Here is a 24,745-nt window from a genome sequence, read left to right as displayed (position 1 = left end):
CAGCACAATATCCTTGGTGACTTATAAGATCCCAATGGCGAGATCTATTGACTATACGAATGCTTGTTTTTTTTGTGCTGTTTGTGTAAACTCGGCCCACTGCAATTAGAGCACTTTACGCGACGAACAGATTATATTTCACATTTTTGCCCAACAGTTTTGGTGGAATTGTCATCACCCTTCATAAAGTGCAGAAATAAAACAAAAAAAGCCTTTTTAATTTATATCCGTTCACACATTATTTAAGCCTTTCTTTTACACCCTGCCGTCCCTTCTGTGTGTCTCCTTGTAAGTTATCCGGTGTGAAGGGCGCTGGAGTCCAGTCCACACTGTGCGTGTCACTGTTGTGCAGCCAAAGGAGAAAGGTGTCCACACAGGCACAGGAATGATAAAACACCTGTGTGCAGCGTCACGTGCCGCCCAGCACTGCCTAAAGATAATGTATGGATATCAGCAGAGACCAGGAGGGTGAAAACAGGAAGGGAGGGGGTATGTTAGAGATACAGTTGCACTGTTTAAAACCTAGAAAAATTGGAAGCAAATAACAAAATCGCCAGGTCCCACCGAGATTTGAACTCGGATCGCTGGATTCAGAGTCCAGAGTGCTAACCATTACACCATGGAACCGCCTGGTCATTGCTCACGTCACTTTCAAATCATGTAAATAAGCAGTGTTGGTCAGTTGCTGACTTTCTATCGGTCAATAGAGTATGCTTAAACGTCCAACTAAAAGAGTCTATTTCTCAATTAAATCCTTAAACAGGACACACACAACTTTTTTTTTTTAACCAACAGATGGAAAATGATACATTGATGCTTTAATCTGTCCTTTCATGACTGTGCTGTAACTTACTCTTAAAGTTGGTGTAGTGCCGAGAAACGGCGACACAGGAGCTGCCCCGACAGAGGAGAGGAAACAGGAACTTCCTAAGGAGCCGAGGGGTCGGGGTAAACCGCAAAGGGCTTTAGACTGATGGCAGCGAAGAGAAGGACGTGAGAGTTATTAGGACTACCAGAGACATATTGGTTTAGATGGAATTAAATACTTTTATAATGTTGCAATAGCAAAAGCTGTACTTCCCATACCGGGAGTCGAACCCGGGCCACCTGGGTGAAAACCAGGAATCCTAACCGCTAGACCATATGGGAGGCTATAGGCGATCACTACGCAGCTGAGTCTATATGAGGAGAATCTGTCCTATCACACTCTGTTCAGTATACTTGTAGTCACGCTACTACTCCCGTTGTCTGGCCATGATTGGGGTCACAGACCACCCTCCCACTCCTGACAAACCACAAGGAATGAGGGGTCATGATTTGTGCAACAACCTGCTCATGTCTCATTATTTACAACCCTGGAACTTCTCCAGACACTGAGCCCAGGAGCTGAGGACAACAGCAGCCCCCGCAATGTCTCTTACTGCCCCTCCTTTGATCCAGACGAAGCCACGCCCTCTCCCCAGGACCCCCCTTCACTCCTGTGCCTCCTCACCAGGCTGAGGGCCTCACAGACCCCTCTCAGTTTCCATCCAGCTGCTTCCTTGATCCACACCCCCCTGCACCTGCCACAGGCCCCAGGCTGCCTTGGGGGGTGCGGGGCTCCAGTTACAACCCCTCTCCCCCTACTATCAGCCCCGACCCCAGTCCTGACACTCGATTGGTTCACACAGAGGAGGGAGGACCAGCTCAGGTGCAGCCTGGCTTCTTCCCAGGTATCTTCAGATGCTCAGGGTGACCGCCAGGGGGCAGCACCGCCACAGCACTCACAGCCCACAGGGCCCTGGAGCAGCAATGGGACATCAGCAGCCTTGACAGGGGCAGACCCCGAATAATCCCGCACGGCATTCTGGGAGAGCGGGGGAGGAGCCTCTGCGGTGTTTATTTATGCATTTTTATATAGCGCGGACTTTACCCAAAGGTGTCCGAGCGGTTCACTATAGGACCAGTGTTTATACAAAAGTAAACATCTGGGGTCAAAAGCAATAAACACACATTTGTAGCCATTTCCTACAGTGTTGTCCGTTTCTGACATCATTTCAATTTAAAAGAACCGAATGGAGAAACTTTTTTAAAAATCGGGTAGGATAAGAAACGACTGTAATGGGAGGGCAAGTAAACACTCAGAAGTACAAATATTTCCGAATTTATTCATGTCAGATGTAAACAAGTTTTAAATCAAAATATGTATCTATGTTTACACCGGATGTAAAAGTGTGCACTAATAGGGTCAGGGTGCTGTTTCTTTCCCCCATTTGTTCCTTTCATTCATGCGGGTCCCCAGTAAGCTTCGGCTGCTCTGTCTTGTTATTCTGAGTCAGGTGTTAAAAGGGGGCCTGGTCCCTAGTTTGGGGGCCCAGAGTACAGAGGCCCCCGCCCCGGGGCACCGGAAGCAAACACCCCTCGTTGATACAACTATGGCCCAGTAACCTCTGATTGCCCTCTGACCCCTCAGACTGGATTCCTGGCAGACCGCTTTCATAGAGCAGGTGGTACTGACGTTGAGACGAGGCTGCCGAGGGGCAAAGGGATGACAACAATGGCTCAGCATTTCAACCCAGTCTCCACCTATTATCATCTTTCTTACACCCACAGCATATAAGAGCTCTGATGGGTCAGAGGGGACACCCCTCTTGTCTCCTTCAGGTGTTTAAACAGATCCGATTACAAGGACCAGCCCCTGAACTTTAAGTAAAACCAGCCCCTGGGGCCCCCTGGGGTCTGAGGGTGTTTCACAGACATGGAATCGCTGACGTTGGCGACCCCCAGTGACTGAATTCCCTTTACCAACATCACAGACCAGAAACATAAAATGTACCACCTGCTTAAGTTTGGCATTTATATTTTTTAATAAGAAAACGTTGAACCCCAGAATACGTGAATACATTTTTTATAATTAAAAAGCACGAACTACAAAAACACTTTTAAGTATTTGATGTTACAAAGAACATCGGAACCTAAAAGATGAACCCCTAAAAACACCATAACAAAGGTTACCCATGATCCCCAGCAATAATGTATCCAAAAACAAACATGAAACACCCTAAATACATTTAAAAAAACGAAATGTAACTCTTATCAAATACCCCCAAACCTGTGGTGTTTGAGCTTTATTCATATATAATCTTAGATAACATAACTATTACTACCTTTTGGAACCCAAAATTAAAAAATGGAAATAAATAACCAGACACAGTGACGACGACACCCATTCCCCCTATCACTTAAGTATCTGTCGGGTTTGCAGCTGTATCAGGTGTTTAGAAGGTGAATGGGATATAGCGCCTTGTCATCCCAGCTCGACCTAGCCTTCGATAGCTCAGTTGGTAGAGTGGAGGACTGTAGTCGAGTGACTGTCATCCTTAGGTCGCTGGTGTCGACCGCCCCCCCTCCCTGTGTGCAGCCCCCGCTGCAATGCCCCCTCATCAGACAGAGCCAGGGGCCCCTGGGCTGAAGAGCCAGTCCGGGCCCCGTCTGAAGCAGCCCTGGGAGCTGGTTGTGGTGACTCTGGCATCGGGGGACGCTGCTGAGAGCGTCTGCTAGGAGGCGAGAGGGTTGCTGTGAGGTGTGAGGGAGGAGTGTGTTTGTGTGTGCGTATGGTGGGAGAGAGAGTGTGTGTGTGTTTGTTGAGCCCGTGGCCCCCTGTGTTGGTGTCAAGGAGTTGATGAAGGGCACGAACCGGTAGCATATCGGGGAGAGGCGGCTCGAAGGCCACATGAGGAGCGGCCCAGCAGGTTGAGATTCATCGGTTCCTCGTTAGTATAGTGGTCAGTATCCCCGCCTGTCACGTGAGAGACCGGGGTTCCCCGACGGGGAGTGTACAAATAATTGTAATTTTTTTTTTTAAATACTTCTCTTACATTTTAATATTATGAGGATTGAATATTTTAAATTCAATTTCTAATATGATACTGAGACTATAGAGCACTGAGACTTTTTATTTATTGCCACACCTCCTACAAGTTAAAACATTCAGAAGTGTTTTACCTTTTGGACAGCACTTCAGCCTTATCGTTTTAAGCCACTGACTGCTCTCTTGAAGAAGCAATTGAGGCTTATTAGTTATATAAACATATATTAAATACAAATCAAAGAATTACATGGCAAAGGCATTTTAACCAGCATATGTTCACGCTAAATTAATGTAATGAGGGATCGGGCTCTGAATGGGGACTTGTTTTATACGAAGGTGAAACTTTTCATCGTTTTAGTGAACTGGTTTAGAACTTAGAACTGTGAAAGCAAAAGAACCACTGACCCCGACGGCCACGCCCACCAGAAACCTTATTTTCCCAGGTCAAGGCATGAGCACTAAACCCAGGTCGGGTGTTTACACTGCATTCTGGGACTTAATGGGACTGTAGGTCCCAGCATTTTAAGTAAAACCCTATTTACGAGCCTGATTGTTAATATTATTTGTATTTTTTTACCTACTTTAATTTAATAACTAAGGCAGCAATGCCATCTTGCTGAACAGACAATGTGTCTTATTACACGTGTTAAACAATCGAGCATGCTCGCTGCTGGTCTAGTAGTTAGGGGTTGGCGCTCTCACCGCTGACTGGGGAAGATTTAATTTGTTCTTTCCCTTGTCCTCGACCCTGTCATTACACATGAGGTATATTCCACTTGACAAGAAACAAAGCAGTGTACGCTTTATGGCTCCACCCACCCTCCTGCCAGGGGCTATAGTACCATAGCCAGCACAAAGCACTTCGGGCAGATTTACAATAAGTGACACATCCCTGCATATCAGCAGGGATGCGCCAGTTATTGTGCGCCATGCCTCCACCACCGGCGCACCATGGGGCAAATGAGGCACAGATGCGTGATGCAGCTGTGCCGTAAAGGCGGCGCATTGCTGGAGTTGCGTTGCAAGCACGACGCAGCTCCAGCAATGCTCTGGGAGACCCTATCTTGTAAATGCTGCGTCAATCCTTACGCCTGCTACAAGCAGGCGCAGGGTTTTGACACAACATGGGCCCCAAAGTGACTGAGTGAAATCTTGTAGATTTCACTCAGCCACTTTTAGGAGGCGTTCCTGTGCCGGAACGCCCTTCCCTGCACCGGAATGCCTCCTTCTGGCGCAGGGCATTACAACGTGACGCATCTCCCAGATGCATTAAGTTGTAAATACCCCGCACCATGGCACATCTTTTGCACCGCCGCCGCGTCACAAAAGGTGACGCAACTGCGGCTTAAAAGAGGCGCAAGGGGCTTGTAAATCTGCCCCTTCTTGTTTTGTTTCCTGTCGATGGACATGCCGGGAGACGCTGAGGTAGTTGCCAGGCTCTTGCCTCCTTCTTGATGTCTCCTGGCTTCACCCTTAGCTGGGCTCTTGGGGGTGGCTTGAGCCTGTCGTGGGAGCGGCTGGATTCGGGACATGACTGGTGACCTCCTGGACTCAGTGAGTTGCTACCCGGAGCCTGTCTTGCTGGGCATGGTCAGGCCTCAGTCGCCTTCTCCTTTCTTTTCCTCTGGTGGTGGGCTGTTTGTGGCTGTGCTCCTTCTCAACGTTGGGAAACGTGACCTGAGGTGTCCTTCTTCTGGATGTTGCCGACCATACCATCCTGAAAGCTCCTGGTCTCGTCTGCTCTCAGGTATTGAACATGGTGAGGCCTGGCTGGTTTGTTAATGGGAGCCCGTCTCGGGATCTACTTGCTGTAGACTTCTTCTGTATCTGCCGGCACCTTCCACGGTCATTAATTGGCTCCCTGAGGCTGCCGGCATATTGCTCGTGAGCTTGCGGGGCCAGTGAGCTGTAGATTGCTGGTCCCTCGGCGGTTGAGTTACGGCCTCCCCGTGAGAGTGGAGCCTGTTCTGGAAGTTGGTCTGGGCCCACCTCTATGATGGTGCGGCGGGCTTTCCTTGATTCCTGCAACTGCGGCGTGGTGTCCTGTAGCCACGCCTTCTGCATTCCAGTCATACCACCAGAGGCTGACAGTAGGTTTTTGTTCGTCCGTTACTGCACACGCTGGAGCTGGTTTGAGGCAGTATTTACTGCTTATAAATTTTTTTAAAAAAAATTAATTGAAGACTAGCTGTTTGTGGTGTCTTCTGTCATTTACGTTTGCTTCAGTATGGGGGAACATCATCAGAAGCGAAAGCATATTTTTCCTGTTTCTTCTTCCTTTTCCTTCGGATGGGATGTTGGTGTCCTGGTTGTTCCAGAGCTTTTCTCTCTCCACTCCTGTTGTTTGCTCTTCGGTGCCTGCCTAAGATCTTTCTCTGGTTCTGCCGCTCTGCAGTCCTCACCTTTTGAGCCTTTTATTGTCTGTTGATCTAAAATTCTTGTCTTTTAAGTTGGCTTTTCTGGTGGCCATCACCACGGCTCGAAGTTTGGGGGAACTTTCTGCTTAGAATTGTTCTCCATATTTTTTGAGGTTTGTGGAATATGCTGGGATTTTACATTTGTATTCTGGTTTTCTGCAGAAAGTATGTTCCACGTTTCATGCTTCTCATGAATTGGTCCTGTGAGAGGAGTTTCAGCTCTAATTGTCACTGACAATGGTGTACAGTTGTTGTGATGAACTTGTTGCCGAAGTGGAAGCGACCGGCCAGACAGGTTTTAAAGTTACTGGCTCTAACCAGAGTGCATTTTTTATGAACATATCTGGGAGAATTTACCCTGAACCTTATCCAGGGAAGAAAATGCAGCTACATACTTACCTATTTATTTTATCCGCTTCGCTGCGGCGGCTTTTCCCGCTGTGTGCTGCATTTTTAAAATACTGCGTTACATGACAAGCTGAGCTCGTCATCAGCATACGAGCGCCGTAGCTGATGATGAGCTGAGCTCGATGCAGAGGTCTAGCCTGGGACCAGGGTTCATTTCCACGCCTCGGCGGTCTTGGACCCATGGACCTGATAAATCTCGCTTCAATGCCTATTCCAATCATGGAGTCCCACTCTGCAACTCTGGGCAATAGCTTGCTTAATCTCTACAATGGCCCCACAACGCTAAGGATGCCTGGCCTCCACCTTGGGGGTGCCCAGGAGTGATCGCCTCATAGGGAAAGCCAGGATGGGTTCCGCAGCAGTATTCATACAAGTTCCTTGACACCCTTGCGGGTGAGTAGTGTGCTATACAAGTATCAATTTACATTTTTTTTTTTTTTTTTTTGAAAACCTTTATTTCAACAAAGTAATAGAAACACAGACCTACAACCACAGGGGCCAGCCAGTAGCAGTGGATATAAAAAAAATAATAATACACAGCTCATCAGCCGACAACCCGGGGGTTCGGCATCGATACAGTATGCCAATGCGGCGTTCTTGTGATGATGGGAGGATAAATGAAAGGTTTCACATTTTATATTTTTTAAAAGAAAAAACTAAACATAACAACAAAATTCCGTGGAGAGATTTATAATGTATGTGGCTGTCTCAGATAGCAGGGGGAGTGACCCAGTTAAAGGCAGATGTAAAAAGGATATGGAAACACGAGGAGGGAATGAAGGGGCCAGGAGTGAACAAGCAAGTAAAGTACAATAGGATATAGGCGTATGGGAAGTCCGGTCATGGGGACAGAGGAATATCATTGGTTTCTACAAAAGGGGGGGTGCAAATCTCTCCACGATATGAGTTCCATTGACCCCATATCCTCCCCCATTTCTTAGGTCTTCCACGGGCGATGTATACATTTTTTTCTCTGAACATGCACCAATCCATGTTTTCCTCCCAGGTGGAAACCAGAGGTGCCCTTTGAGACCCCCACAGCTGGGCTATGTCTCGTTTCGCAATCATGTTGCCGAGGGTGGCCCATTGAGTCTGTGCTACACTATAATCGTTCGGCTCCCACACGTTCAACAGGCACCTTCTGGCCTCAGGCAATAACGAAACCCCGTAACCTCTTCCATAGCCTCATGCATTCGTCTCCAATACACCACCACGTCCGGACATTCCCACAAAATATGAAGAAAAGTAGCAAGCATACCACAGCCGCGCCTACACAACCCATCCACAGATTAACCCATGCGCATCAGGCGTGGACCCGTGACATACACGTGGTGTAAAATCTTCAATTGCACCAGCCGGAGACGCGCCGGAATCGCGACTTCCTTAGGGGATGATATCGCGGCCTGCCAATCTTCGTCATCCAGCTCCAGCCCGTCACCAGTCCAGGCTCCACAAAGTTGTACAAGAAGATCCGAGCGGTCATTGATGAGCTTTTTATAAATGAGGGAGATGGTACTCCACAGGGACATACCTGTCAAGCACCCTGTCTTCCAAGGGAGAGGACTCTGGGATAGCGGTACCGATCGGGAAGACGGATTCAAGTGCATGACGAACCTGCAGGTACCGGAAGTGCTCTCTATCGCCCAGTTTATACTCTTGTTGAAGTTCCATGAAGGATTTGATCCTATCCTTGACCCAGAGGTCTCCTACCATATTAATGCCAATAAGATCCCATTTGTCAAATCCCTACGTCGTCCAAAGACAGCCCAGTCTTTCCGCCGCATAAAACGGAGTGGCTCTGGTCAGCCTGTCTGTCCATCCCGTGGCAGCAGTCGCAGCGCCCCACACGCGTACCACAACCCCAGTGGGACCGGTGAGATTTTTCTCCGCCGATCTAGAGTAGAGCGCCCTATTGTAGTCCCCTCCCGGCAGCTGCCATTTTTCCATCTCAAATGCCGGATTCGGGACCGGACTATACATTGCGTGGTTGATAGCACTCAGTTGCGACGCCCAATAGTACCGTTTTATATCGGGCAACGCTATACCGCCGTCGTACCAGGGCAAAGTCAATTTCGCCAGCGCAATGCGAGGTCGCCCGCCCCATACCAGCTTTCTCTGGAGGCCCTCGATCTCCCGGAAATAACTAGCAGGCACCAAAGTCAAGCATGTTTTGGAGGGCGTACAGAAGTCAAGGGAGGGACATCATCTTAAACAGGGCCGCTCTCCCAACCGGGGACAGCGGCAAACCGCACCACGCTGTGACATCGGACCAAAGCCGGCGGAGTGGCGGAAGCAGATTCCTCTCATACCGTATGGCTGAGTCCAATGAAATATAAATCCCTAAGTATTTAAAACCGTCGGGAGATACCGGTATTGGACAGACACGGGGCAACAGTGGCATTTCTGCAGTGAGCGGGTAAATGCAGGACTTAGACCAATTGATGGCCAAACCCGAGTTCCTCCCAAAGGGGCGTAACACGTCAAACAACACTCCTAGTGACTTACGAGGGGAAGTAAGGTATAACAGAATATCATCGGCGTACAACGATATACGGTCCTCGAAGTCAGAGGACCAACTAATGCCCTTAAGCGACGGCTCCCACCTAAGCCACGCAGCAAGGGGCTCAAGAGCAAGCGCGAAGAGGAGCGGTGATAAAGGACAGCCCTGTCGCGTGCCTCTTCCTAGGACGAAAGGCTCCGAGGCCCTACCATTGACAACCACTTGGGCCATTGGTTGTTCATAAAGAAGTCTGACCCAGCCAATAAAATTAGGACCAAAACCGAATTTTGCGAGGGCCGCCCACAAATACGGCCATTCTATCGTGTTGAAGGCCATCGAAGCATCTTATGAAACCAAAATGGCCGACTCACGAAGTGACCCCGCCCTTGCCAGTACACCATGAAGGCGGCGAAGATTGAGAACCGTATTCCGATGAGGAATGAACCCGGACTGATCAGGGTGTATCAAATCACCGATAACCGTGATCAAACGATTCACCAAGAGTTTCGTCAACATTTTTGGCTCGACGTTCAGAAGCGAGATCGGCCTATATGAAGAACATTGATCACGAGGCTTCCCATCTTTGTAAATGGCGACAATGGGTGCCAATCTCTGATCCCGGGGAAGAACCCCGAGATCTCGCGATTCCAAAAACATTTGGCGAAGGTGTGGCGCCATCTTGTCTGGACACAATTTGTACAGCTCTATCGGGATACCATTCGGGCCGGAGGCCTTCCCTGAGCGAAGGGAGCGGATAGCAAGCGCTATTTCATCAGTAAAAAAATCCACCTCCATAAGCTCCCTATCTGACTCCGAAAGGCTAGGCAGCGCGATATCCCTGAGTAGCAAATGTGAATCCTCCTCCGGCCTGTCCGAGACCGGCGCGTAGACCTTCTGAAAGTGCTGTGAGAACACCGCGACTATCTCACCTGGGTCCACAACCTGCTCACCGTCCTCTCTTACCACAACAGGTACCACATGATTCAACCTTTCTCTCTTATCCAGCCACGCAATCAACTTCCCGGCCTTATCACCAACATCATACAAACGCCCCTGCTGCTCACGACTCATCATCCTCACCGCATCCGTCACCAGCACTTTGTAATCGGCCTGCTTAAGGGCCTAAACATGCAAACCCTCGGGTGTGACCCCAGATTCCAGCTCTTCTTCCAGAGACGTGAATTCAGTCTCCAATCTCACCACTTCCTCATTCTTGCTTTTCCTCGCGCTAGCGATCAAGGAAAGGGCTTGACCCCGGACAACTGTCTTAAAGGCCTCCCACAGGGAAACAGAAGAGGACACAGACCCAACATTCTCCACAAAGTAGTGGTCCACACATTTAACCACCTCAGCCCTGGTTTTCGGATTGCGTAGGTGCCAGGGGTTAATTGGGGCAACCCGGCCCGCTGCTTCCAGTTGGATATCATTCGTGAGCCAGAGAGGAGAGTGATCCGAGATCCCCCGAGCAAGGTGTCGAATTTCCCTCACAGAGACCATCTGCACAGCTGGCACCAGGATATAATCGAGCCTCCAGAGACTACCATGTGCTCCCGAATGGAAGGTATATTGTGCCTGCCCAGGGTGCAGGTGCCTCCAGCAATCCACTAAACCCAGCGCATCCAGGAAGTTGCTCATCCATAACTGTGACCTCAAGAGAGTCCGGGCGGGGGGGGGGGGGTGACGATCCTCACTACCACAAACAACTGAGTTAAAATCCCCACCAATCACCAACATGCCCAGAGGGAAGTTCAGCACCACTCTACCCAAATCAGAAAATGTGACGGACTGTAAACCCGGTGGGACATACACAGAAAGAACAGAGATCGTCTTCCCCTCCCAGCGACCCGTAATGGCCGTGTACCGGCCTCTATCATCTAACACAGTACCATCTATCTCCAAGGGGAGGGAACTCCTGACCAGGACACTCGCCCCCCTCGACCCAGTAGTGAATCCTGAATGTGCCACCAGACGGTATCCCCTTCTATTCAGTGCATGGCAAGCATTTCCTATCAGGTGTCTCTCCTGCAGTAACACTATATCAGGTGAAAGACGTTTCAGTTACTGTAAAACAATCCCCCGCTTGATCCTATCGCCCAGACCATTGACATTCCAACTCAGCACCCGCAGCCCCCTACCCCCTATTCCAAGAACATGAGCTGTGCTCCCCCCATAGAGAAACAGGCACAGTGGTTAAAGCGCGTAACGAAATAGAACCTCGGGATAATTAAAGAAATGAAAAGCCCCCCCCACCCACAGGAAAACTCATAAAACACACCCCCCCACCCTGCACCCCTGCGTTAGACCCGAAAGCCACCCCAACGTGCAGTGTGCCTGTCGCCCCTTTAAACTAATCTACGAAAAGAGAGAAAAATACCCCTTAGAGGAGGAAGAATCCCGAGCCCTCCCACCCCCAGGTAATCAACAGGTCATGCACATAGTAATAGTCAAACCCCCGCTGCAAGTCCGTATAGGTGGCACGCCGGTAGGGACTCACTCCGCCCATTCCTCTGGGCCACCCTCAGCTCCCATCGATTGTTCCTGTCGATCACGGTGTGCCAGCAAAGTATCGATCGAGTCACTGGCAACCTCCGGGCGATCAAAGAAGAGCACACGCTCCTCGTATTCGATCCTCAAGCGAGCCGGGAACAGCATGGCGTACTTTAGTCCCATGTCTCTTAGACGCTTTTTCACACCGGTGAAGCTCATGCGTTGTTTTTGCATCGCTTGCGTAAAATCTGGGTAAAAACTGACCCACGCATTGTCAAATTTAGTGGGTCCATTGGTGCGTGATGCTTGCAGGATAGCGTCTCTGTCTTGAAAATTAAAAATCCTGGCAATTATAGATGTTGGTGCGGCGCCCAGTTTAGGCCTACCACCTGGGACTCTGTGGGCACGCTCCACGGTAAAAAAGTTGCTGAGTCCCTTAGGTGCAAGATGATGCAGCACAAGATCCTCCACCAAAAGATCCGTGGAGAGCTCCGAGGAACTTTCCGGAACACCGATGATGCGGACGTTGTTGCGCCTAGCCCGGCTTTCAAAGTCGTCCAGCCGACGGGCGAACAAGTCATTTGATGATCGAAGATTACAAACCTCCGCCTGTAGATAAGAGACATCCGTCGTGAGGCTTGCGGTCTTAATGTCCAGCGACTTGACCCGCTCGTTAGTCTTTGCGAGGTCCGTTCTGATAAGGTTGACTTCAATCGCAACCGTATCTATCTTTGAAGCCAAGGTCTCATACTGCTGGCCCATCGAGGTTATAACACCGGCAATGGCGCCCATGACATCCCGCAATGTCAAGTCTTCCGTCACAGAAGAGCCATCTCCAGTCTCATCCGAAACTTTACCCGCTCCACCAGGGGATCCCTTCGGGCGGACGAAGCGATCAATAGTGTTGGATTGGGTGACACACCCTCGGAATGCACCCCTGGTGGCTCTCTTCTCACTATCCGACCTGCCCGCCATGGTGGGTAGCGAGCCCAGTCGGGCCATTCGAGATCTGGTGAGAATGGCTCCCCGCAGAACAGACCAGTAAAGACAGGGATGAGGGCGAAAGAAGAAGAGGTGCAGGGCCAGCAGCAGGGCAAGGCCAGCAGTCGCAACAGACAGCGACTCACAGTAGATGATGACCAAAAACGAAACCGAAAGTACCCCAGGGGCGACAGAAGGGTCCCAGTGACCGTTGTTGTGCAATTGCCACCTGAGTACTTCAGAGACTCGAGGCCGCGGAGATTCGTCGGTGTAGGCCACAAAGTTCCAAGATGCAGAGAGTCCGGTTCCCAGCGCCCAAATCAATTTCTGAAAAGAGATATCATGCCAGCAGGGCGTCAGCTAATAGAACCCGTCGTCAAAATCAGGATATGTGGCAGGATAGATGCGGTAGGTGGAAAGGGTCTCGGGAGCCCTGTGCTCACGCGTCCATCTTGGATCCGCGCGTAGCTCCTCCCTCAATTTACATTTTAAATGTTCACCAGAAATAAAGCCTTGACCTTGCTGTACTAGTCTCTGAGCTTTCAAGCTCTCCTAGCCTAAATTTTGAGCAATAAGCGCTTTCATCCCTCCAAATGGCTGCGATCACATTGCCTATGAGTTGCCAGATTTTGAAAGAACATCCAGAATACGGATCCGCTGTATCACAAAACTCTTTGGACTGTTCAACAAAACCTCAATATAATACAAATAGGAGGAGTAAAGTCTTACTATTTGTGTTTGCAGGAACTTCAAGCCCATTAAATCCCTTTCTTAGGATCTCTCCCATCCTCTGAAAAATGTTTGCATGTATGGATCTAATAAAGGAGTAATATTGACTTAGTCTAGAATGTGTCCATTCTGGCTTTAATTGTGGGCAAATTGATTTCTCTAAGGGGCCGTTTTATCAAGCAGTTGTGCAGTCCCGGGCCACCTAATGTGGCGCAAGGGTGACGCAAGTACTAAGTTCGTTTTTTCAAGCCGTGCAAGGACACCGTGTGTGGGCTTGAGTCGCTTGATAAATCTAGAGTAACATAATGCAGCACATACCTCATTATTACCTTTCTCTGCCCCAGGGAGGCTTTCCATGGGTGGAGTGTGGGCGTTCCCACACATCCACCCACAAATGTTTGTGCATTCCCAGATTTACTATTACTAGTAGACCTGGGAATATGTCAAAATGCAACGCCTTCCCAGGTGAGACGTAACGAGGGGCACTATCTGTATTTCTCCTTGTTACTTCCTCTCTCTATGTTTGCTGCACTTTATAGCACATATAGAAAAAGGAAAATGTTTCAGAGGGTTGTTTTTGTCCTTCCGGCACAAAACAATCCTGTTTACAACACAGGCATCCTTTCACCATGGCGCAAAGGTGCCTGCATTGGCACGAGGCATTTCATTGTCGGCCAGCGCTGGGAAAAGATAGGAATGCACTATATAATGTTACATTAAAGACATTCCTGCCCTTTCCATATGACGTGGTGCAGCTCGAGAAATCAACGCATGGCGCATCGAGTGCACCGATCTCCGAAGTCCGGGAAGATCGCACTGAGTTTGACTCAAGGTCTGCTGTGAGGCTGCTAGAGTTCATGCATTATCCCGGATCATCGCATCACATCGAGGCTCCAAGTTTGTCGCATTATTGGAGGATGAATTAAGAAACCAACGCATCACCTCCCCACGCAGTAAGAAACCTATGCCTCACCTCCTCTTCGGTTAAGAACCGACGCATCACCTCCCCTGCGCTGCAGTAAGGAACTGACGCATCACCTTCCCTGAGTGTAAGGAACCGACACATCACCTTCCCTGCAGACCATTTTGTTTTGTTGTGTGATACATCCCAGGAACTTTGTGAGAAAGTGTTGTATCTTCAATTTGCTTTGAACTGAACTATTTCTGCCATCTGAAAGTCAACTTTTTAGTGCTGTATTGTGGATTTTTGTCATTTGGTCTTGTTTTGGTTTAGATAAAGATTACTTATTTTTCTAAACTGGCGTGGTGTCCATTTGTAGTGTTTTCACCGTATTACTGTATGTGTTCACAAATGCTTTACACGCTGCCTCTGAGATAAGCCTGTCTGCTCGTGCCAAGCAACCAAGGGGGTGAACAGGGGTTATTTTAGAGGTGTATCCCCCTTACCTAACTACAAGGAAGGGTCCCTATCTGGATAAAGGTACCTAACGCTGCCAATTAGAGACCCCCATTTGTAATAGGGACCCTACCATTTATAATGTCACGTGTTCTGCTCTTAAATATTATGCACCATAGCTTGTAGGCAGCAGGTGTGCCTAGGGTGGCTTATTTCATATTTAATATCAGGCTTTCCTACCTGTCAAAAGGGTGTATTTTGACAGACCTTACAGCAGTGTTCAACCTACCACTGTCAGGCTGCAGAGCTTAGGCCTGAAGCCATGTTTTCACTGTTTTCACTGTCAATCAAGTGAATGACACAATAGGTGGCTTTTAACTTTTCATGCCAGAAGTGTATTTCTGCACCATATACTACGGCTGTGTTGGAAAGTTAATTGCACTATTAAGGTCATTTCCTACACACATCATTCAGAATGTGTAGGAAATTGGAGCAGGATCAACGTTCAGCACCTTGGTACAGGAGATGCAGAAGATGTATCTCTTTGGATGATGGGGTGGGTCTTTACTCACAAGAGTGCTCTGAATCAAAAGATTTCAGTTCTCTTTTGAATAATTCCACCACTTACATCACCAAATGATTCACCAACCTTTTAGATTCCATCTCCAGTCTCACTAAACCATGAACTGTTTACCATGCACCAATCCCTCCAAGAACGTTTGTCCCACGCTAAACATTAGCAATATCAACAATATATTTATGAATAAGTCCACTGGTATGATGAGCACATGCACAACACTGGCTCCGTTTCAACACATGGCAACACATTCGATGTAGAAATTAAAAAGGCCGAAGCGTCCAATTATGGGACAAAAATAAGCCAGGCATCGAACGCCCCTTGGGAACTTTTTAAAAATGCAAAGGCCCTGTCCACTCCAAAAACCGGAAGCCCTTTCCCCACCTACTGAAGAGCATGCCGCTAAGAATAGGAAGTATTCTTTCAGAACAAAATAGCCAATATCTACCTGTCTCTTCAAAAGAACAGAATTTTAAATGCTCTCAAATCACAGAAGTGCATGCCCAACACATCCCACATTGGCCTGCCTCTCTTCCCCATCACTGAGGAAGAGCTTCCCGCTCTTCTCAGCAAGGTCAAATCTAGGTCCACACTGTCTCAAGGAGCTCCAGCACCTTCTCCATTACATTGCAACTCCTTAACTTGTCCATATCCACTGGAATAGTGCCATCTAAGTGGAAACATGTGGTGGTCAAACTAAAATAAAAGCAATTGTGACTCAACATGTCTCCCTGTTCCCAATTACAGGCAAGCTGCTAGAGAAACATGTCAACCACACACTGTCTACAATCCTTGAAGAAAATCATCTATTGCACACTTCCCAGATGGGATTCAGTACACCCATGTTAGAAATGGGGGTCTCTAGTTGGCAGTGGCTGGCCACAGTCCAAGTAGGGATCCTTCCTCCTAAGTCAGAGAAAGGGGGCTACACCCTTTGACAACCCCTGCTCAACCCTGTGGTAACGTAGCACGAGCAGCTAGGCTTATCTCAGAGGCAGTGTGTAAAGCATTTATGATCATAGACAGTAAAACAGTGAAGGACACTACAAAGGAACACCACATAAGTAGTTATAAAAAAAGTATCTTTATATATAGACCAATAACGATAAAAAGTCACAATACTGAGAAATGGGAGGAGGGGTACTCTTGAAAGCTGGAAAAAGAGTTCAAAGTGTTCAAAGGGGGTTTAGCTCAAAGCAGTGGTCTCTGCGACCCTTTTACTTACAAAGTACTTGGATTTCATAGCAAAACCAACAAAATGTTGCAAAGGAGCTGTAGTGATGATTTTCCTCATGCTAGGCCGGTGATGCATTGAATCCTTGCCGCAAGGGAGGATGATGCGCCGGGCTGTGGGTGCATGCGGGACAAAGCAACAGATTTCTTCACGATAGGCCAGCGATGCGCTGAATCCTTGCCGCGAGGGAGGATGATGCGCTGATCTTGTTGCGTGTGCGATCTTCTTGCGATGAAAGAAAATGGCGCCCGCGAGGGAGCGACGATCCGGGTGAGATGCAAGGAAAATGGCGGACGCACGGCATCTGCCCTGCGATGATCTCAATGCAATGATCCAGGGTCAGCGAGCCTTCGAAAAGCCTGCAAACAGCAAACATGCGATGCGATGATCTCTGGGGTTAGTTAGCACTTTGGGGCCCACAAGCGTGCAATGCTATGATCTTTGGTTTGCGAGCCCTCGGCAGCAGCAGCGTGTGGATTTTTCTTACGCTCTTCAGCTGCGGCGGCTCGTAAACAGCGTTATCGATGATTTTCAGCTCTCTCTTCTCTGTAGTAGAACTAGAGGCCCTTAAACTCACAGGGGCCTCACCTGCAGATAGAAATTCTCGCTGGGAGGAATCAGGAGGCTGTTGGGGGAGTCAGATGTGCCTGTGACACCAGCTGGAGGCTAGCTCTCTTCTAGCCCTTGGGTGATTGTTTAGCAAAAATAAAAGCCTCTCAAAAGTCCAAGGGGAATTACTGCAGGCCAATCCAAGAAACAGCACACAAGCACAAGGACAGTCCTCTCCTGCATATTCCTTCAGTAACACAGACAGATGTTCCTCTTGACATCCAGGAGCAATACAAAAATCAGAGGTTTGGGCACATATATTTATACCCCAAAAGTCTTTTTTTCTCAGAAGTCACTGCCCCTAGCCAGAACCAGTTCTGTTCAGGCCTGGAGCACTTTGTTTACCAGGCTGCATCCTTCCTTTCAGAAAGAGGGTGTCTGCCATCAGACGCACAGTAGGAGGTGGAGCCAGCATTCACCTTGCCAGGTACAGCCCTATTCAGGACAAGGAGCTACCCCTCACCAGTACTCAATGCAGATCTCTCCATTCAACCCAGGTCTGGCACAGCCTGCCAAGCCCCTCCAAACCCAGACAGCCAATACACATAATAGCAGAGCACACTAGAGGCTTAGGCAAGAAAATACCTACATTATAAAAGTGGTATTTTCTAACACAGAATATTAACACCAACTTCACTAAAAGATGCATTTTATTATTCTGAGCTCAGGCATACTCAATTCGAATTTCTACCATGTTCCCTGAGTCAGATAGGACTATAAGATGTAATAGCCAGTCTGCCCATTCTAGCCTATAGAGAACAGGTAGCCTTGCAGCAGTGAAAAACAAAATGGAGCGGGATTCACTACCAGGACATGCTACACATATCAAGCCATGTACTACCTTACACACACACTGCACCTACCATAGGGGTGACTGACATGAGGTTAAGGGAAGGGCCAGGGGCTGGGAAGTGTGGGCATTTCACAGCCAAGATGGCAGTTCTGGACTGCGCGCAGACACTGCAGTGGCAGGTCTGAGGTACACTTTACAAGCTACTTCTGTGGGTGGCGCAAACCAGCGCTGTTGGCCCACCAGCACAATTTGGGTTACCAGCCATGGGTAAACACCGGCCACGCTACTAGGGACTAAAAGGTAAATCAAATAAATCAATCATGGATATACCAATTCACAAATATATTTACACATGGAGAATTTGCGCTGTGGCACTAAATGGCAGTGGCACAGCACCCAGAGCATCTTATACCAGCAAAAACAGAGGAGACAACAGCGAAAACTGGAAGGGAGACCCACGCCAATGGTGCCAGGTCTAATAGCACACAAAACAGAAACTGCCCTTCTCGCATCGACAGAGGAATTAAAAATGCTGCTTGACCCGGGAGGAACATCTGCTATCATCCTCCTGGACTTAAGTGCAGCGTTGGTTAACCATGAGACAATTACGTACTGAATGGGTGATGCCAAAAGAGTTCTGCTCTTAATTGGCTCACTTTCCTTTTGGAGGACAGATCTTCCGTGAGAATTCATGGTGCTCTGATTTCCTTCTTTTGAAGTGTGGGGTCCTGCAGGGTTCGGTCCTCATCCCCACACGTTTTAACCTGTACATACGCCCATTGGCAGATATTGTTCAGGATTCTGGCCAGTCAATAGTATTATATGCCGACGATACACAGTGGATGGTGTCAATCACCTCTGGAAAAGTCTTACAGTCCCATCTACTGACTCCTTGCTGGGAAAAAGTATCCCAGTGTATGGCGAACTGCTGCTTAAAACTGAACGGGAAAAACACTGAGCTGATGATTCTGGGGAACAGATCTGACCTCCAACCACTGATAGACCGGCCAGAATGTTTGGCCAATCCACCCATCCCCTCCTCCCCTATCAAAAGCCGTAGGTTGTGACTAGACAAGTACCTTTCCATGGATACACAGGCCCAAAAACTTGCATCAACTTGTTTTGGCACCCTCGGAATGCTGCGTAGAATCCTAAAAATGATCCTGAATGTGTCCACAAAATGTGTGGTCCAATCCGTTATTCTCTCCCCATTCTCTGCCCATTGGAATACGGGAACCCTCTGAGCACAATATGTCATCGTAAGGCTCCAGGCTGTCCAAAATGCGGCAGCAAGGATCCGATACAAGATCCCAAAATTGTTCTCAGCCAACAGCGCTCAAGCTTCTCTGCACTTGCTCCCCATTGAGGCAAGGATAAAATGTAAACACTCTGGGGCATATTTACAAGCTCCTAACATCACCACAGCACCACTTTTAGTGATGTTGTGGCGGTAATAGGGGCTTCGCCTTATTTGTGATAAGTGATAAGGCTCCCTTTCATGCTGTACTTAGCATGAAAGGGAAGGTCAATGGGTGTTGCTCTGGGCGTTCCACCTCCACACCTATTGATTTTGATGCTACCCCCTCTTTACAAGGGAGGTGTAAATAGGAGGCGGCACCAAAATTAAGAGCAGGGAAAACCTGGTCTTAGACAGGCGAAACGAGGAGCAAAGCTTTATTTCTCCTCGGTTTTGCTGTTGCTATGTGTGCTGCATTGTGCGGCACACATAGATACAGTAAATTGACATTGATTGTTTAAGTGCAGGAATGTGACCCTTCCTGCACATAAACAGTTAAAAAAATAAGTTTTGCAACTTCTATGTGTGCTGCATTAAGCAGTACAAATAAAAGTTATAAAGAATCATTTAAAGATTGTTTATGTGCAGGAAGGATGACCTTCCTGCACATAAACAATCTTCCCCTCAATGCAGACACCCTTGCACAATGGTGCAAGGGGGCCTGCGTTTCTGCTAAGCTGCTACGTTTAGCACCAGCACAGGGGGTAACACAGGGCTGCACCATATTGTAAACATGATGCAACCCTGCGTTTCTGAAGTGGCGGAGTCCGGTTTTAAGCCAGGAAGGCTAACGCCGCACTTCATCACTTTGTTTTAAATATGCCCCTCAGTATGGCACTTAGAGGCCTTAATGCCAAAGGACCCAATATGATAATGGCACTCTTAATCCCTTGCTCCCCCTGTAGGGCTTCAAGATCTTCTAAGTGTTTATTCTTGAAGGTACCCAGGGGCATATTATCAAGGGGGTTTATCTCCGCTTTTTTGGCTTTAAAAGCCAAGAAAGCGGAGATAAAATTATCTCCCTATTACCAAGCTGTCGCTAACACCAGTTAGTGACAGCTAATAGGAGATAGCGACCATCTTGGGCCCCGCTTTGCATGTCAGTGATATTTATCACTAATGACATGCAAAGTGGGCGTGCCAAGATGTTAGCTACTGGAAACAGTCCCTAACATCGCTATCTCCTATTACCAACTTTTGGAGATATTCGCGCTAAGCGCGAATATCTCCAAAAGCTAACACCTGCCCTGAGCAGTTCTTAGCCATGTTATCCAATGGGAGATGGATAACATGGCTAAGAGCATTTGCTCGATAATGCATGAATATCGCTGACTTTTCAGCGATATTCATGCATTGCAGCCGTTTTTTATCGCATTTGCGATAAACCTTGCTAGCAAGGTTTATCTGCGATAAAAATCGCCGATGTGCGGCGATAATTTTTGTCTCTAAACAAGTTAGAGACAAAAATTATCGCTAGTTGTTGGTAATATGCCCCCTAGTATTCACAAGGACAGATGGGGCTTTGGGTCCTTTGTATATCTCATTCCCAAACTTTAGAGCATGCTCCAAATAGAATTAAGATGCCTAAACAATGAATCACAGTTCAGAGAAAGGCTAAAAGCATGGCTATATCTACATTAATAGCATCCCTGTGTTTCTTCACCTGTCCCGAAGCAATGCTATACCTTAGCCAGCACTGGGAAGCCTATGGATAGTCGTGAGCTTTAGAAATCCACATGGCATAGTATAGCATAACAAAGCATATGCCACCTTCTTTGCAAGAAGACTATCCAATGCTGTTCTATTTTGCAAAGTCATGGGATGCAAAGCAATCATCTCTTCATCAATCGTGTATAGTGTACAGGCATCGTTAGCTGCAAGTTTATCAACCGAAGTGTACAACTTATTTAAGGCAACACCAAAAGGAGGAATCACCACACCAACATTCCCATAACCACTTGTCTAAATCCATGTTTTATTATTTTGAGTCCATTTTCATCCCTTCCGTTCACATGGAACATGCTTGGGAACAATAACGCTAAATAGCAACTAATCACCCAATTTTGTGATAGACTTAAAAACGTCATCTTACCATAAATGTAATCAACTCTCATCCTTCACCCTTCAAAAATTCTTCAATAACTGTGAAACTATACCTGCTTTCAATCTCTCCAGCCATTTCATAAAACTCCACCCCATCCGATTTCTCATGCATCATACGCATAAGTCCTTTTCTCCCTTGCTCAATTCTAAATTTAGGGTGCATTTTTGAAGATCTTCAGACACTTCTTGCAATGAAGTTCCTATCACTTCATCCAACGCTTTACTGATTTTCACTCTTCTCAAAGTAAACTCTCTAATAAAACTCAGTTCACATTGCTCAATTTACACTCAAAGGGCCCGATTCACAGAATGAACTTAAGACTCAATCCTAAACTTACTACTGTTTTGGTATTCACAGATTGCACTTACTACTTTTGGCATTCACAGAAGTTACACTTTACTCTGCACTATTACTGGCTTACTTTGGTCAGTTTTCTCTTGTGCACTGTGTGCTCTTTTTTGATTTTCTTATACCCCTTCTGGATTGATGTGGTGAACTCGAGTTTGACACTGTAAATCAATGGTTGGTGTCAGCACTTCTTCATCTGCAGTCTTCACTCTCTTTGTGTGAAATGTATATATCCACTGTGGCAAGCCTGCACACTTCACAGTAATGTTTGTCACATGGAAAACCTGACAGCCAAGAACCGAGAAGAGAGAAGAAGCAGCTGACCTGGTACCTACCCTGCTGGCCTATCTGCACCCCTTGTGAGTCCCTTGCTCATTGCACCATCAGGATTCAAGCAAGCCGGGCCGAAGACGGCTGTAATGCCAGAAACCGGTCCCCGGAAGCTTGTTTCCTTCCCAGTATTAGAATTGGCTTGGTAGTTTGGTCTGCCCTGTTCCCATGATGCACTGGGCCAGGGACAGACTAATTTGCATGTAGCCAGGTTCTGAGCTGGGATGGTGCAGTGAGCTAAAAAACGGTGATGGATCAAGCCCTGATCTGTTGACTGGGTATGAGTGTTCTGTTTAATTCAGAGACTCTGTCCATCACCACCCCCTTTTCTGAATCCCCTTGTTGAAAGCGGCACAAAAGTTGACTGGTCCTGCTGCTGTGATTCCATAAACTCAGGAGGACTGCCTGCCTTCGAACAAAAAGACTCAGGACCTCCTATGAACAGCAGACCTGTTCCAAAGACTCTCTGAAAGAGAAGACTCTGATGCCTCCAGGAACCGTCGACACCCAAGGCCACCACTGCACCTGTCGCCTCCGACCTGAATTGAAGTGGGCCAACAAGGTTCTCCAGCCCTCCTAATCTGAAGTCCATTGTGGTTTCGCCACTCCTGGACTATTCAGCGACACCTGAAGCCTCTGCAGTCAGCACCCTTCCACCGCAACAGCTCCAGTAAGGGAAAACCCGACACCTAAGAACACCCCTGCATCCATTGTCCCAGGGCCTTGGAGAAGAGGAACGAAGGTATCTCTAAGACACCAAGCATCGCAAGGCCTGAGCTCACTTGCTGGTTCAGCCCAAATGGCTTCTTAGCCAGAGCCTGCAGCCTCTTTTTACAGTGACCGATCCCCCACATTGAGCTCGACGTTGATTTACACCCTGGATTCGCCGTCCTTATGCCGTTAGTGGTGTACTGTTGGTGTGTGTTGGACCTTGCCCACCACTCACCTTAGCTCCTGGAGATTGGTCGATGTACTGTACCCGTTTGCAGGACTTGTTCTTTCTTCCGTAGGATAACATTGCAGAACTCAGAAATTACACTGTATCTACTTTCCAAAATGAAAAGAATGTATATCTAAAAACACATTTACCTAAATGATTTTTCTTTGATGCCTAATCATACATAAAGATAATTTCTATTTTTATAAATTGGTGTGAATTTTCTTCTTGAGTTGTGCTGTCATTTATTGATCATTGTGTGTATTTTGCAAATGTCTTGCACTCCTTTGTGTTAAGCCTAAGGCTGCTTGACCACACAACCCCCAAAAACAGTGCACTTTGGGACTGCATACCAAACTGCTGTCCACTCATAAAAGAACCAAGGGGCTCTTACAGGGTACATCGAGTTATTGATATATCACACAATGAGCCTGCTTCGTACACACAAACTGTTTTCATCCATTATACAAGCTGCTGCAATCCATCTTTTCTTCTCATTGTCTGGGCACCATTTTGCCTCAGTATCTCGACAAGCACTGATGACACCTTCAGCGCCGCCGAACACCTGCACTTCCAGATCTACACCGATCCCAACACCACCCTCAGAGGAGCCCTCATCTACAGAGCCCCCGTGCCCTGGCCACAGTTCAGCGACTCCATCGCCGACCTCGTCAGCACGCACGCCCTCGCATCCACGGACTACATTCTCCTCGGAGACCTGAACTTCCACCTCGAGAACACCAATGACAGCAACTCCACCACCCTGATCGACAACCTCACCAACCTCAGACTCAAACAGCTCGTCACGACTCCCACCCACTCCGCCGGACACTCTGCCCTTTCCGGTGAAAATTACGGAAAAGGTGGTCAGCAGGTCGCTCTCCAACCATCTGGTACAACATGAATAGTTCGAGGAGGCTCAGTTTGGCTTTCGGCCTGCTCATGGTACAGAGCCGTCCCTGGTGACCGTGATGGACGAACTTCGGATGCGGGCAGACAGAGGTCAGGCAGCTATTCTTATTCTGCTTGACCTGTCTGTCGCATTCGACACGGTCAACCACGGGACTCTGCTGAGCAGGCTGGAGGAGGTGGGGGTGAAGGGCTGTGCTCTCCAGTGGTTTCAGTCCTTCCTCACGGATCGAACACAGGCAGTATCCCTCCCCCTTATCGATCTGATCTGATTAACATCACACATGGAGTGCCACAGGGCTCGACAATCAGTCCGATTGTATTTAATATATACATATGAAACCTCTGATTGCAGTCATCAAAGAACACAAGATTAAGATCATAAACTATGCCGATGACACGCAACTTATTATTTTATTGGAGGGAGAGCAGTTTACCTCCTTGGAGAAGTTCCACTGTTGCTTGCGTGATACAGATATGTGGCTGATGGGTAATTCATTGCAATTTAATGCTGGCAAAACGGAGGTGCTCTTCTGCTCTGCGGACAGGATTCCCTCAGTGCTGCCCAGTAATTTTTGGCCCAGCGATATGTCAACAGCAGTGAGACCAGTGGATACGGCTCATAACCTGGGCATCATGTTTAATAACAAGCTGACTATGGAGGCTCAGGTTACCAGAACGGTAGGTAGCTGCCTTGGGACCATTAGATCCTTACGGAAAATCTTTCCTTTACTACCCTCTCATGCACGGGCATTAGTTGTACAGAGCACAGTCCTGAGTAGATTAGATTAATGCAATGCCCTGTTGCTAGAATGCCCAAAGTTTCTGTTGGACAGGCTTTTAGAATTCAGGCCACCGCTGCCAAACTCGCTCTGGGT

The 24,745-nt window shown here is 47.9% G+C and overlaps 2 non-coding genes across 2 annotated transcripts; both read right to left on the bottom strand.

The window, feature by feature from the left end:
* Positions 1–555: 555 nt before the first annotated feature.
* On the bottom strand, positions 556–627 carry TRNAQ-CUG (transfer RNA glutamine (anticodon CUG)). The gene has a single exon. It is a non-coding gene; the product is annotated as a tRNA-Gln (tRNA).
* Positions 628–1,077: 450 nt separating this feature from the next.
* Positions 1,078–1,149, bottom strand: TRNAE-UUC (transfer RNA glutamic acid (anticodon UUC)). Its single transcript has one exon. It is a non-coding gene; the product is annotated as a tRNA-Glu (tRNA).
* Between the last annotated feature and the right edge of the window lie 23,596 nt (positions 1,150–24,745).

This window comes from Lissotriton vulgaris, chromosome 1_1, assembly GCF_964263255.1.
Source record: "Lissotriton vulgaris chromosome 1_1, aLisVul1.2, whole genome shotgun sequence".
Classification (NCBI taxonomy): domain Eukaryota; kingdom Metazoa; phylum Chordata; class Amphibia; order Caudata; family Salamandridae; genus Lissotriton; species Lissotriton vulgaris.
Note: the sequence above shows the minus strand (reverse complement) of the source record. Positions and strands in the feature narration are given on the sequence as shown.